Here is a 15,184-nt window from a genome sequence, read left to right on the forward strand (position 1 = left end):
AGAATTAATAAGATAGATAAACCATTAGCCAGCCATTAGCCAGCCTTGTTAAAAAGAAGAGAGAAAACACTCAAATTAACAAAATCATGAATGAAAAAGGAGAGATCACCACCAATACCAAGGAAATACAAGAGATTTAAAAAACTTATTATGAGCAGCTATATGCCAATAAATTAGGCAATCTAGAAGAAATGGACGCATTTCTGGAAAACCACAAGCAGCCAAACCTGGAACAGGAAGAAATAGAAAACCTGAACAGGCCGATAATCAGGGAGGAAATTGAAGCAGTCATCAAAAACCTCCCAAGACACAAAAGTCCAGGGCCAGATGGCTTCCCAGGGGAATTCTATCAAACGTTTAAAGATGAAACCATACCTATTCTACTAAAGCTGTTCGGAAAGATAGAAAGAGATGGAATACTTCCAAACTTGTTCTATGAGGCCAGCATCACCCTAATTCCAAAACCAAAGACCCCACCAAAAAGGAGAATTATAGACCAATATCCCTGATGAACACAGATGCAAAAATTCTCAACAAGATACTAGCCAATAGGATCCAACGGTACATTAAGAAGATTATTTACCATGACCAAGTGGGATTTATCCCTGGGATGCAAGGCTGGCTCAACACCTGTAAAGCAATCAATGTGATAGATCATATCAACAAGAGAAAAAACAAGGACCATATGATCCTCTCAATAGATGCAGAGAAAGCATTTGACAAAATACAGCATCCATTCCTGATCAAACTCTTCAGAGTGTAGGGATAGAGAGAACATTCCTCAGCATCTTAAAAGCCATCTATGAAAAGCCCACAGCAAATATTCTCAATGGGGAAACACTGAGAGCCTTTCCCCTAAGATCAGGAACATGACAGGGATGTCCACTCTCACCACTGCTATTCAACATAGTACTAGAAGTGCTTGCCTCAGCAATCAGGGAACAAAAAGAAATAAGGCATTCAAATTGGCAAAGAAGAAGTCAAACTCTCCCTCTTTGCAGATGACATGATACTGTACATAGAAAACCCAAAAGACTCCACCCCAAGATTGCTAGAACTCATACAGCAATTTGGCAGTGTGTCAGGATACAAAAATCAATGCCCAGAAGTCAGTGGCATTTCTATACACTAACAGTGAGCCTGAAGAAAGAGAAATTAAGGAGTCAATCCCATTTATAATTGCACCCCAAAGCATAAGATACCTAGGAATAAACCTAACCAAAGAGGTAAAGGATCTATACCTTAAAAACTATAGAACACTTCTGAAAGAAATTGAGGAAGACACAAAGAGATGGAAAAATATTCCATGCTCATGGATGGGAAGAATTAATATTGTGAAAATGTCAATGTTACCCAGGGCAATTTACACATTCAATGCAATCCCTATCAAAATTCCATGGACTATTCAGAGAGTTGAAACAAATCATCTTAAGATTTGTGTGGAATCAGAAAAGACCCAGAATAGCCAGGGGAATATTAAAAAGGAAAACCAGAGCTGGGGGCATCACAATGCCAGATTACCACAAAGCTGTGGTCATCAAGATGGTGTGGTACTGGCACAAAAACAGAAACATAGATCAATAGAACAGAATAGAGAATCCAGAAGTGGACCCTAAACTTTATGGTCAACTAATATTTGACAAAGCAGGAAAGACTATCCACTGGAAAAAAGACAGTCTCTTCAATAAATGGTGCTAGGAAAACTGGACATCCACATGCAGAAGAATGAAACTAGACCATTCTCTTACACCAGACACAAAGATAAACTCAAAATGGATGAAAGATCTAAATGTGAGACAAGAATCCATCAAAATCCTAGAGGAGAACACAGGCAACATCCTTTCTGAACTTGGCCACAGCAACTTCTTGCAAGATACATCCATGAAGGCAAGGGAAACAAAAACAAAAATGAATTATTGGGACTTCATCAAGATAAAAAGCTTCTGCACAGCAAAAGAAACGGTCAACAAAACTAAAAGACAACCTACAGAATAGGAGAAGACATTTGCAAATGATGTATCAGATAAAGGGCTAGAATCCAAGATCTATAAAGAACTTATTAAACTCAACAGCAAAGAAACAAACAATCCAATCTTGAAATGGGCAAAAGACATGAACAGAAATTTCACAGAGGAAAACACAGACATGGCCAACAAGCACATGAGAAAATGCTCTGCATCACTTGCCATCAGGGAAATACAAATCAAAACCTCACACCAGTGAGAATGGTGAAAATTAACAAGACAGGAAACAACAAATGTTGGAGAGGATGTGGAGAAAGGGGAACCCTCTTGCACTGTTGGTGGGAATGTGAACTGGTGCAGCCACTCTGGGAAACTGTGTGGGGATTCCTCAAAGAGTTAAAAATAGACCTGCCCTATGACCCAGCAATTGCACTGCTGGGGATTTACCCCAAAGATACAGATGCAGTGAAACGCTGGAACACCTGCATCCCAATGTTTATAGCAGCAATGTCCACAATAGCCAAACTGTGGAAGGAGCCTCGTTGTCCACTGAAAGATGAATGGATAAAGAAGATGTGGTATATGTATACAATGGAATATTACTCAGCCATTAGAAACGACCACTACCTACCATTTGCTTCAACGTGGATGGAACTGGAGGGTATTATGCTGAGTGAAATAAGTCAATCGGAGAAGGACAAACATTATATGGTCTTCATTTGGGGAATATAAAAATTAGTGAAAGGGAATAAAAGGGAAAGGAGAGAAAATGAGTGAAAATACCAGTGAGGGTGACAGAACATGAGAGACACCTAACTCTGGGAAACGAACAAGGGGTAGTGGAAAGGGAGGTGGGCATGGGTTGGGATGACTGGGTGTTGGGCACCAAGAGGGGCATTTGGCAGGATGAGCACTGGCTGATATGCTATATGTTGGCAAATGGAACTCCAATAACAAAAATTAAAAAAAAAAAGAAATTGACAGTAATAGAATAATAATAGTATGGGACTTTTTTTTTTAAGATTTTCTTTATTTATTCATGATAGATACAGAGAAAGAGGTAGAGACATAGGCAGAGGGAGAAGCATGCTCCCCACAGGGAACCCGATGCAGTACCTGATCCCAGGACCCCGGGACCACGACCTGAGCCAAAGGCAGGCACTCAACCACTGAGTCACCCATGTACCCAGTAAGGGACTTTAATACATTACTTACATAAATGATAGATCATCCAGACAAAATCAACAAGGAAATAGTGGCTTTGAATGACACACTAAACCAGATGGATTTAAAAGATATATACAGAACATTCCATCCCAAAACAACAGAATACATTATTTTCAAGGGCACATGCAACATTCTTCAGGATAAATCACATGTTAGGCCCCAAAACAAGTATCCGTAAATTCAAGAAAACTAAAATCATATTGTGCATCTTTTTTGACAACCGTAGGAAACTAGAAATCAGGGGATCCCTGGGTGGCTCAGCAGTTTGGCACCTGCCTTTGGCCCAGGGTGTGATCCTGGAGTCCCGGGATTGAGTCCCACATTGGGCTCCCTGCATGGAGCCTGCTTCTCCCTCTGCCTGTGCCTCTGCCTCTCTCTCTCTTTATGTCTCTCATGAATAAATAAATAAAATCTTTAAAAAAAAAAAGAAACTAGAAATCAATCACAAGAGAAAGTTTGGAATGAACACAAAAACATGGAAGCTAAATAACATGCTAGTAAGCAATGAGTGTGTCATCATGAACTAAAAAAGGAAATTCAAAAGTACAGGAAGACAAGTGAAAATGAAAGCACAAAGTCCAGGGGTGCCTGGGTGGCTCAGTCAGTAGAGCATCTGACTTCAGCTCAGGTCCTGATCCCAGGGTCCTGGTATGGAACCCCTTGTTGGGCTCCCTGCTCACTGGGGAGTCTGCTTCTCCCTCTGCCCCTCCCCTAGCTCACTGCATGCTCTTGCTCTCTCTGCCTCAAATAAATAAAACCTTTAATAATAAAGGAAAGAAAGCACAATAGTCCAAAATCTTTTGGATATAGCAAAATCAGCTCTAATGGAAGTTTATAGCAATACAGGTCTACCTAAAGAAAAAAAAAATCTCAAATAAACAATGTAAACTTACACCTAAAAGAGCTAGGAAAAAAAAGCCAGCAGAAGGAAGGGAATAATAAAAATTAGAGCAGAAATAAATAAAATAGAGACTTAAAAAAAGAGGAAAAGATCAATCAAACCAGAAGTTAATTCTTTGAAATAATCAACAAAATTGACTAACACTTAGCCACACTCATCAAGGAAAAAAGAGAGGACTCGAATAAATAAAATCAGAGATGAAGGAAAAGAAATAACAACTGACACCACAGAAATACAAAGGATTATAAACCAATATTATAAAAAATGATATGACAACAAACTGGACAACCTAGAAGAAATGGATAAATTTGTAGAAACATACAACCTTCCAAAACTGAATCAGGAAGAAATATAAAATTTGAACTGACTGTTTATAGCAATGAAATTGAATCTTGAATCCGTAATCAAAAAACTCCTGAGTGCTTAATGGCTCAGTCAGTTAAGTGTCTTGCCTTCAGCTCAGGTCGTGATTCTGGGACCCTTGGATGGAGCCCCACATCAGACTCCCTGTAGAGCCTGCCTCTCCATCTCCCTCTGCCTGCCTCTCCCCCTGTTTATGCTCTCTCTCTGTCATGTAAATAAACAAAATCTTTTAAAAACAGAAAAACCTCCCCATAACCAAAAGTCCAGGACCAGATGGCTTCACAGGTAAATTCTACCATTCTTTTTTTTTAAGATTTTATTCATTTGAGATAGAGTGAGCAGGAGAGAGCACAAGCAGAGTAGAGGGATAGAAGGATAGAGACAGCATGCTCCCAGCAGAGCAGGAAGGCCAATGTGAAGCTTGATCCCAGGACCCCGAGATCATGACCTGAGTGGAAGGCCCACGCTTAACTCAATGAGCCATCCAGGCGCCCCTCTACCAAACATCCAAAGAAGAATTAATACCTATTCTTCTCAAACTATTCCAAAAATAGAAGTGGAAGGAAAGCTTCCAAATTCATTCTACAAAATGAGCATTGCCCTGATACCAAAACCAGATAAAGACACTATGAAAAAAAGAAAATTACATCTCTGCTATTATCTCTCCAAAACTATATGATTAGTCCAATACCTCTGATGAAGATAGATGCAAAAATCCTCAACAAAATACCAACAAAATATTAGCAAACAGAATTCAATACTACATTAAAAAAAAAATCACTCACCACAATCAAATGAGACTTATTCCAGGGATGCAAAGGTAGTTCAATATTCACAAATCAATCAACATGATACATCACATTAACAAGAGAAAAAACAAAAACCTTACAATCATTTCAACAAGATGCAGAAAAAGCATTTGACAAAGTACAGCATTCATTCACGACAAAAGCTCTCAACAAAGTGGGATTAGAGAAAACACATTTCGACATAATAAAGGCCATATATGAAAAGCCCACAGCTAACATCATACTCAATGGTGAAAAACTGAGAGATTTTCCTCTAAGATCAGAAAAAAGACAAAGACATCCACTCTCGCCACTTTTATGCAATATGGTACTGGAAGTCTCAGCCACAGCAATCAGAGAAGAAATACAAATAAAAGGCATCTAAATTGGTGAAGAAGTAAAACTGTCACTATTTGCAGATGATATGATACTATATATAAAAAAATCCCTAAAGTCACCACCAAAAAACTACAAGAACTAATAAATGAATTCAGTAAAGTCACACAATACAAAATTAAGACACAGAAATCTGTCATATTTCTATACACTAATAATGAAGTAGCATAAAGAGAAATTAAGAAAACAATCTCATCTACAATCGCACCAAAAAGAGTAAGATACCTGGGAATAAAATTAGCCAAGGAGATGAAAGACCTATACTCCAAAAACTACAAAACACTGATGAAAGTATGAACTGAAGGAACAAATATTGTTAAAATGTCCATACTACCCAAAGCAATCTACACATTCAATGCAATCCCAATGCATCTGCCTTCGGCTCAGGTCATGATCCCAGGGTCCTGGGATCAAGTCCCACATCGGGCTTCCTGCTCAGCGAGGAGTCTGCTTCTCCCTCTGCCTCTGCCACCCCCCCCCCACTCATGTTCTCTCTCACTCACGCTCTCTCAAATGAATAAATAAAATATTTTTAAAAGAGAATATACAATGGGAAAACACAGCCTCTTCAATAAATGATGCTGGGAAAACAAGACAGCTATATGCTAAAGAATGGGAGTGGATAACTTACTAACACCATACACAAAAATAAACTCAAAAAATATTAAAGACCTAAATGTGAGACTTGACACCATGAAGTTCTAGAAGAAAACATTGGTAGGCAGTAATTTCTCTGACATTGGCTGCAGAACATTTTTCTAGATATGCCTCCTCTGGCAAGAAAAACAAAAGCAAAAATAAACTATTGACACTACATCAAAATGAAAAGCTTTTGCACAGCAAAGGAAACCATCAACAAAATAAAAGACAACCTACTGAATGGGAGAATATCTTTGCAGATAATATATCCAAATAAGAGGTTCACATCCAAAATATATAAAGAACTTATATAACTCAACACCAAAAAAAGCCACAAATCATACAAATGTCCAACAGACACATGAAAAGATGCTCAACATCACTCATCATCAGGGAAATGCAAATCAAAACCACAATGAGATATCACCTCACACCTGTCAGAATGGCTAAAATCAAAGGCAAGAAATAACAAGTGTTGATAAAGATATGGAGAAAAGGAAATACTTGCATGTGGTTGGTGGGAATGCAAATCATTGTAGTCACTGTAGAAAACAGTACAGAGGTTCCTCAAAACATTAAAAATAGAAATACCATATGATTCAGTAAGTTCACTACTGGGTATTTACTTAAATAAAATGAAACACTAATTCAAAAAGATACACACACCCCTATGTTTATTGCAACATTTACAATAGTCAGGATATGGAAGCAATGCAAGTATCCATCCACAGATGGAAGTAGATGAAGATGTGGCATATATATGATGGAATATACTCAGCCATAAAAAAGAATGAGATCTTTCCATCTGCAACAACATGGATGGATCTAGAGGATATGATGCTAAGTGAAATAAGACAGGAAAAGTCAAATATCATATGATTTCACTCATATGTGGAACTTAAACAAAACAAAGGAACAAGGGGGAAAAGAGGGATAAAAAAGGCTTTTAAATACAGAGAACAAACTGGTGGTTGCCAGAGGGGATATGGGTATAGAGGATGGGTGTAATAGATACAGGTGATTAAGAAGTACAAACTTCTACTTACAAAATAAATGAGTCAATGGGGATGAAAAGTGCAGCATACGGAATATGGTCTATAAGATGGTAATAATGTTGTTTGGTGACAGATGGTGGCTACATTTATGGTGATGAGCACTGAGTAATGCACAGAATTGTTGAATCATTATATTATACACCTGAAACTAATATAACATTGTGTTAATTATACTTTAATTAAGTAATAAGTTAAATATAATTGTCATTTTTCTAATGAAGAACTCTCAAATTCTTTAATAGGAGTAAGAAGAGGGTGCCTGGGTGGCTCAGTGGTTGAGCGTCTGCCTTTGGCTCAGGTCGTGATCCTGGGGTCCTGGGATCAAGTCCCACATCAGTCCCCCCGCAGGGATCCTGCTTCTCCCTCTGCCTGTGTCTCTGCCTCTCTTTCTGTGTCTCTAATGAATAAATAAATACATCTTTAAACAAATAGGAGTAAGGAGGTAATCTAGAACACCAAATAGACCTTATATATTCATTTGGATGGAAGGAACCTGGGAGAGTTTCTCCTTTCCTTGTTTCCAGGTAAAACCCTAAGTTTTGTACAGAGAAAAGATATTTTTGCAAATCACTATGTCTTCTGAGAAAAGCACTATCCTAAGGCCCGCTATGGTAAGCAGCTTCTAAGATGGCCAATGATCCCTGACTCCTAATATTCACATCCCTGTGTAGGCTTCTTCCACAATGAATAGGGTCAACTTGTGTAAACAACTGGATGATAGCAGAAATGACAGTGAGACTTCCAAGGCTAGTTCATAAAAGACATTGCCACTTCCATCTTAATCTCTTCTGAATCACTTGTTCTGAGGAAAGCCAACTGACACATCTTAAGGAATCTCAAGCAGTCTTATGGAAAGATCCACATGGTGGGAAATGGAGGGCTCCTACCAATAGCCCTCTGAGTGAGCCAACTAGGAAGGAGATCTAGCAGCACTCAAGCTGTCAGGGGACTGCAGGTCTGTCCAATATCCTAGCTGTCACCTTATGAGAGACCTACAGCCAGAGCCACCCATCAAAGTTACTCCCAAATTCCTGGTCTACAGAAACTGTGAGATAACACGTTTTTGTTTTAAGTTACTATGTGTTCAGGTCCACCATTTAGATACATTGCACAGACTCTGCCCTGTTTCTTAATCCACAGAATGGAAATGATAAAATTTGCCTGGCTGGGCTATTGTAGTAAATAAAATAATGTATAAAAAGTGCCAACACTGCCTCATCCATAATGTTAAAACAACTTTAATGTTATGTTAATATCATTTTTAAAATATGTTACTATCATTTTAAAAAAGATTTATTTATTTGAGAGAGAGAGTGAGAAAGAGCATGAGTGGACAGGAAAAAGGGAGAGGGAGAGGGAGAAGCAGACTCCCTGCTCTGAGCAGACACTGAACTGACTGAGCCAGCAGGGTGCCCCATTAATATCATCATTTTTAAATTTCTTTTACTGATCATCATGTAATTATAAATTTGTGAGACATTTCTAGAAGTCATAAAAGGCATCACAGTACTAAGCAGCCAAATAACAATGTTTCTTCAGAGTGTTATATTCTTTAGCTTTTCTTTAAGAAATTAAAACAAAATAGGGATCCCTGGGTGGCGCAGCAGTTTGGCGCCTGCCTTTGGCCCGGGGCACGATCCTGGAGACCCGGGATCGAATCCCACGTCGGGCTCCCTGCATGGAGCCTGCTTCTCCCTCTGCCTGTGTCTCTGCCTCTCTCTCTCTCTGTGTGACTATCATGAATAAATAAATAAAATCTTTAAAAAAAAAAGAAATTAAAACAAAATAAATCAAAACCCTTTAACTTTTCCCCCTAGATGCAGCTCTGTTAATTCCCAAGAGTAAATCTACTGTTTACTCTTTCTTTGACTTTTTCAGAAGAATAATGAACATTAAACCCTTCAAATTAATAGTGCTTAAAATAAGTTTATCAGCTTGCCGTCATTCCAATAGTTAAATTAAAGAAAGCAGGAAATGTAGCCACTCAATTAGCAAAATGTGACTTGCCCTGACAGAGCGGCTCTCTGAAAGAACATAAAAGTTATAGTCAAGGTATATTGGAGACTAGAACTGTGCAATGGCAGTGAGGTATCTACCTTCACCTTATGGAATGACTAGCTCCATTATTCACAGGCCATGGGACGTTAGGAACTGCCAGTAACACATGTCCAGAATACATTCCCCTGGATTTCCTTCCTTTGGCCACTTCCCAGTATCTTTTGCTGGCTCCCTGGCTTCTCCTCCTACATCAGGAGTCTCAACCCTCTGCATGCCATCTTCTCCCTTAGACTATTTTAGACTACTGACCTTCTCTCCTAAGCTTTAATGGCTCTCCTATTTTTGCACCACCTTGTCTCTTATCCGAGTTTTAGTCCCAAATAGTCATATGTCCACCCAACACCTCTACTTAGGACTCTCATGAATATCACAGACTAAACATGTCCAAAACCAAACTTTTGACTTTCTTTCCCAATTTTCTCCCATCTCCAGTTTTACCTACCTCAGAAAAATAATCATTTTGAAAGCAATCAGGAACATCACTCCTCTTCTCAAAAACTTCCATTTCCTACCTATTGTTCATAAAGATGAACTCAAAAGTCTAGCCTGCCCCACCATTGATTCCTGTGGGAATTAGAAAAGTCACCCCTTTGCTGTTACCTGTTACTTAATTGGAATAGATACAACACTAGGACTTGGAGTCAAAACTGCCCCCTTCAAGGAGTGCTATGAAAAAGGTGGTGTAGCAGCCCTTAGGGACTCCCTGAAACTTCTCTTGAATCCCTGAAAACTTCAAAGCTCTCCTCTGCCTGGGGAACTTCCCAGGGCCGTCCTTCTTTTACCTCATCTTCTGTAAGTTTACCTCATATTTCTGGTCTTCTTTAATAAGACCTTCCCTCACCAGGGCACCTGGGTGAATCAATGGTTGAGCATCTGTCTTTGGCTCAGGGTGTGATCCTGGGGTCCTGGGATTGAGTCCCACAGGGAGCCTGCTTCTCCCTCCGCCTATGTCTCTGCCTCTCTCTCTCTCTCTCTCTCTCTTTCTGTCTCTCATGAATAATTAAATTTCTTAAATCTTAAAAAGCAAAAAACCTTCCCTAACCACTACCACCTCTGATCTAAAGCAGACTCTCTGGGGATTTCTTGCTGTGTGTATTACTTCTTGTTTGCAGTATATATTACACTAATTAGTTAACCACATGTGCCAATCTCCACCAAATCACAAGCTTTAAGAGGGCAGGGACTGCATCTCTATTATATATTATTATTATATATACCCACCACGATAGCCCCAGTACTCAGAGCAATACCTAGAAATCATAAATACTAATTATATATATATATGTTGACTGAAAAAAATAATGTAGGGAAAAATGAATCAACATAAGGGATCATGTCTCAGTGGTTTTATGCTTTCTAGTCATGTAGGATCTTATTTGAACACCAAATTTGAGGGGAGCCTAGAAGTACAATTGTAAACTACACATCACAAGCTCTGTATTTCCTTCCTCTACCTCTCTGCTTTTACAAAATAGTTTTAGCTTATTTCTGAGGGTTTTTTCTTAACTAACACATATTCACTGTTACAAATTCAAATGATTCAGACAAGTATCGGAAGCAAGAAAAATCACCCGAAACCCTATATGTCAAGATAAACATGGTTAATATTCTGGTCATCATCTTTTAATACATCTCTTCATGCATAAATACATAATTGTATATAAATGATATATCATTTGCAATTCTGTTCTTTTTTATGGACACCATCTTCTTATGTAACCAATGTGAATATACCTTTCTCCACTTTCATTAAGTGTATATAAACATATATACTGTTTACAGACATATATAGTGCTTTGTCATTATTTCTTTTGTAAATATATTATTTATTTTATATATATGCAATGCACAGTGGAAAAATCCCCATTACATGGTTTGAATATATTATAATTTATTCGGCCTTTGTCTTCCAAATGGGCATTCAGTGGCTTATGGGTTTTTGCCATTTTAAACAATATGCAATAAATATTGCTGTTCCTATATGCTTACTTCCTGGGGTTTTTCTTTCAGTGCCACTGATCTCTCCTTTCCACCAGCAATGCATATGGGGTCTCTTCTTCCAAATTTCCTTCCTGAGGCAGGTGCTATCACTTCTTATTGATTTGTGTCAATCATGGAGAATGACATTATATGAAGACCCAGAATGAGTAGTCCTTGTGCCATGTGTCTGTGCTTCATGGATGAAGCATCATATGCAGGGCATATACTTTTCAGAGTAGATTACTCTAAATTTCTGGAAGGTAATCCAGACAGTTTAGGGTTGAACACTGCTCTTGTCTGCCAGAAGCTCAGTAAACGAGCTGCTTGGGTCAGGCAGACCCTGCTACATCAGTGCTCTGTTTCCCAGGCCACATTCACTGCATCTATGGGAGAAAACATCCCCAAGAGAGTGTCAGTATGCATTGCACTGGGGTGCCCACTTCACAGCATGCTCAATGAGGAGGAGGACAGAGTGGCAGGAGAGGGAAAAAGAAGGAACCCTAATGCCTCAGAGGAAAGCTATAATCACAACCAAAAAGTCCCCAGGTCCGTAGTACAACCATGGTCCAAAAGACATCCAATCTGAGCAAGCTGGAGCAGAGCAAGAGATGAGGCACTTGAGGGTACAGCTATAAACAGAGATGGAAGGTCACTTTTAGAAAAATCCATACACTGTTCAGCAAAGGACATGGAGTGGGGTACACTTCTGGAAAAGGACTATGAGGTTTTCATAGCTTGAGTAATCACAGGACCCATGGGTGCTTATGAGCTAGAAAAACCTCAGGAAAGGAGGACCACAGAGGAAGATGGGCCAGGCTTTATCAGGAAGGTGTGGGAAAGGCTTGGAAGCTGCTGGCTCTGGGGAGTCCTTCACACTTCAAATGCTCCTCTCTCTCTCAATCCAATGAGCTACCGACTGGAAGGTCCTCTCCTCCTGCACAGGGTCCCATATGTTCAGCAAAGAGCAGGGGAAAACCTAAACACAGCCTCTATGCACAAACTTTATCTACTCTTTCTTCTTCATTCCTGTAAAATTTCCTTTATTTTTTCTTTTAAATTTGTTTATTTATTCATTCATTCATGAGAGACACACAGAGAGAGGCAGAGACACAGGCAGAGGGAGGAGCAGACTCCATGCAAGGAGCCCAACGTGGGACTCGATCCTGGGTCTCCAGGATCACACCCTGGGCTGAAGGAGGCGCCAAACCGTTGAGCCATCCGGGCTGCCCCTGGGATAGTTTTAAATTCATACAGCGTAGGTGAGCTTCTGTGATTAAAATCCACTGTGATCACTTAAGTTGCTTCTTCAGCTCTTGCCTGGAGGTGAAGCCAGTGAGGACTTGAAAGCAGGCCCCAAGGTGCCATTAAGGTTAGTTTCCAAGGAAGAATCCTGACCACTGACCAGGTGTATCCTCAGGGTATGGCAAAAATGCAGATTAGAATAAAAAGGAGAAAAAACCCTTTTCACTATTGTTTGGCAAAAATAAAACTAAGCGTATAAGATCCAGTATTAAAGGGTATGGAAATATAAACATCTTTACATGTTTTGAGTGGGCAAGTAGATTGCTAGAGATATCTAGTAAGCAACCTGCAATACTGTTAAATTCATGTACCTTGAGGAGTCTCATTTTTGTGAAACTATTGTACAAATAAGAATCAATATACAAGGCTATATGTTCAAATATCCTTGTTGACAGTGACCCCAAAATTGAAAACAACCTGAACGTCCATCATGAGGATAAGTTGTAGCACATCTCAATAGGAACACAGAGAAATATGTGGAAAGGTACATCCTGGGCTGTCAATGTTGATTACCTCACGTAAAGTGGAATTAAGGGATGGCATAACAAATGTGTGCAATTTAAGTTGCTTTTAAACTAAAGAAGTGGGGCACTGGGGTGGTTCAGTCAGCGAAGCATCTGCCTTCGGCTCAGGTCATGATCCCAAAGTCCCAGGATTGAGCCCGGCATTGGGCTCCCTGCTCCACGGGGAGCGGAGAGAGGAGTCTGTTTGTCCCTCTCCCTCTGTTTTCTCTCAAATAAATTAAATTTTTTAAAAAGAAGAAGGGCTGATGAGGCACAGGCACTTGCTGGCTTTGCCTGAGTCCAGTGCTATTTCGGGTGCCACTCAGGTCTCCCTGCTGGTTCTCTGAGGGTAAGCACAAGCCTTGAGTTAGCCCGCAGACAGCCGCAAGGATAGCCAACAGGGATTTTGAGGGTCACAGCTGCAGCTGAGAGAATAGCAGAGATCGAAGGTGCCAGACATGGTTTCTTGCAATTAACTCAGGGAACAGGACAAGTAATCAGAAAAGTGTGATTCTCCTCTGCTCCAATAAGATGAAAAGATCTGCTCTTGTTATAAAGAACCAGGTGAATCAATAAGGAGTTTAAAGACACATTGGCATGCCTCATGGGCAAAAAATTTGCTGCCACCATGATGTGAACCTAGGGGCAGAGGCTCTTCAGCCCTGGATGAGTATACTGCAAAATGCCTTCCTGCACATTATATGTGGACCCGTTTGTCCAGGCTGGAGTAGCTAACATGTGAGCAGACACAGTGTGCTAACGCTGAAAAGAAAGATACTACTTGCCAGCATTAAGTGAGTATTAACTAACTGCCTGAGTCTTTATATGTATCATGTGAGCTTTACAGAACCCCATGAGATGGGCCCTTGAAACCCATTTTACAGATGAGGGCACTGAAAGGTTAAGTGATTTGCCCATGTTTATATAAATAACAAGTGGCAGAGCTGGAATTTAGACCCAAGCTAAGTAGGAGACTGCAAAACCTAGGATGCCATCACTAAACCATATCACCACTGCAGGTAGAGACAACGCAGGGCAATGCAACCAACCCTGTGGATGCAGAGAACAAGGACAAAGATGCGTCCTTGGAAAGTACTTCAACTTTGGCAGCTCGGATCTATGAAAAAGCATGGCATGAGTAAGAAAGCTATGAGATGAGAAAGAATGCCACGGTTCCAGGTGGGATGTGCATACAGGAAGTAAGGAGTTTATAAGCATAACCAATAGTCTGAGGTAAAATCTAGGAAAGATTTGTGGGGTGAGGTTACAGGCATCTTCAGGGAAAAGTACTCACCACAGGTGGAGGAGGGTGGGCTTAGGACACACCCAGCAAGGACTTAACAGCCATATGCTGCTTGAAAGACTCTGATCAAAAATTAAAATGAGGGGTGCCAAGGTGGCTCAGTCAGTTAAGTATCTGACTTGGGCTCAGATCATAATCCTAAGGTCCCGGGATGGAGCCCTGCCCTGGGAATCCATACTCAGTAGGTTGTCTGCTTCTCCCTCTCCCACAGCAATCCCTGTTCCTGTGCTCTCTCTTTTTAAAAAATTAAAATAAAATAAGAATAGCTTTTTTTTTTTTTTTTTTAAAGATTTTATTTATTTATTCATGATAGTCACACAGAGAGAGACAGAGAGGCAGAGACACAGGCAGAGGGAGAAGCAGGCTTCCATGCAGGGAGCCTGACGCGGGATTCAACCCCGGGTCTCCAGGATCGCGCCCCGGGCCAAAGGCAGGCGCCAAACCGCTGCGCCACCCAGGGATCCCTAAGAATAGCTTCTTAAGCCAAATCTATATGATGGAATTCATGTTGACCACTTTCTCTGTCATAAAACGTATTTGCTTTCACTTTATTAGCACTGTCCCCAACCTTACATGAAAAAACTTGGCAACCTGGCTCCAATGTGAAGACTTTTTTCCTCATTTTTTATTTTTATTTATTTATTTATTTATTTATTTATTTATTTATTTATTTAGATAGATAGATAGATAGATAGTCACAGAGAG

General features: G+C 39.9%; 1 protein-coding gene across 1 annotated transcript in view; it reads right to left on the reverse strand.

The window, feature by feature from the left end:
- The window catches only part of GPR176 (G protein-coupled receptor 176), a 130,956-nt gene that overhangs the window by 37,564 nt on the left and 78,208 nt on the right, over positions 1-15,184 (reverse strand). The gene's annotated exons all lie outside the window — the stretch shown is intronic.

This window comes from Nyctereutes procyonoides, unplaced genomic scaffold (genome assembly GCF_905146905.1).
Source record: "Nyctereutes procyonoides isolate TBG_1078 unplaced genomic scaffold, NYPRO_anot_genome, whole genome shotgun sequence".
Classification (NCBI taxonomy): domain Eukaryota; kingdom Metazoa; phylum Chordata; class Mammalia; order Carnivora; family Canidae; genus Nyctereutes; species Nyctereutes procyonoides.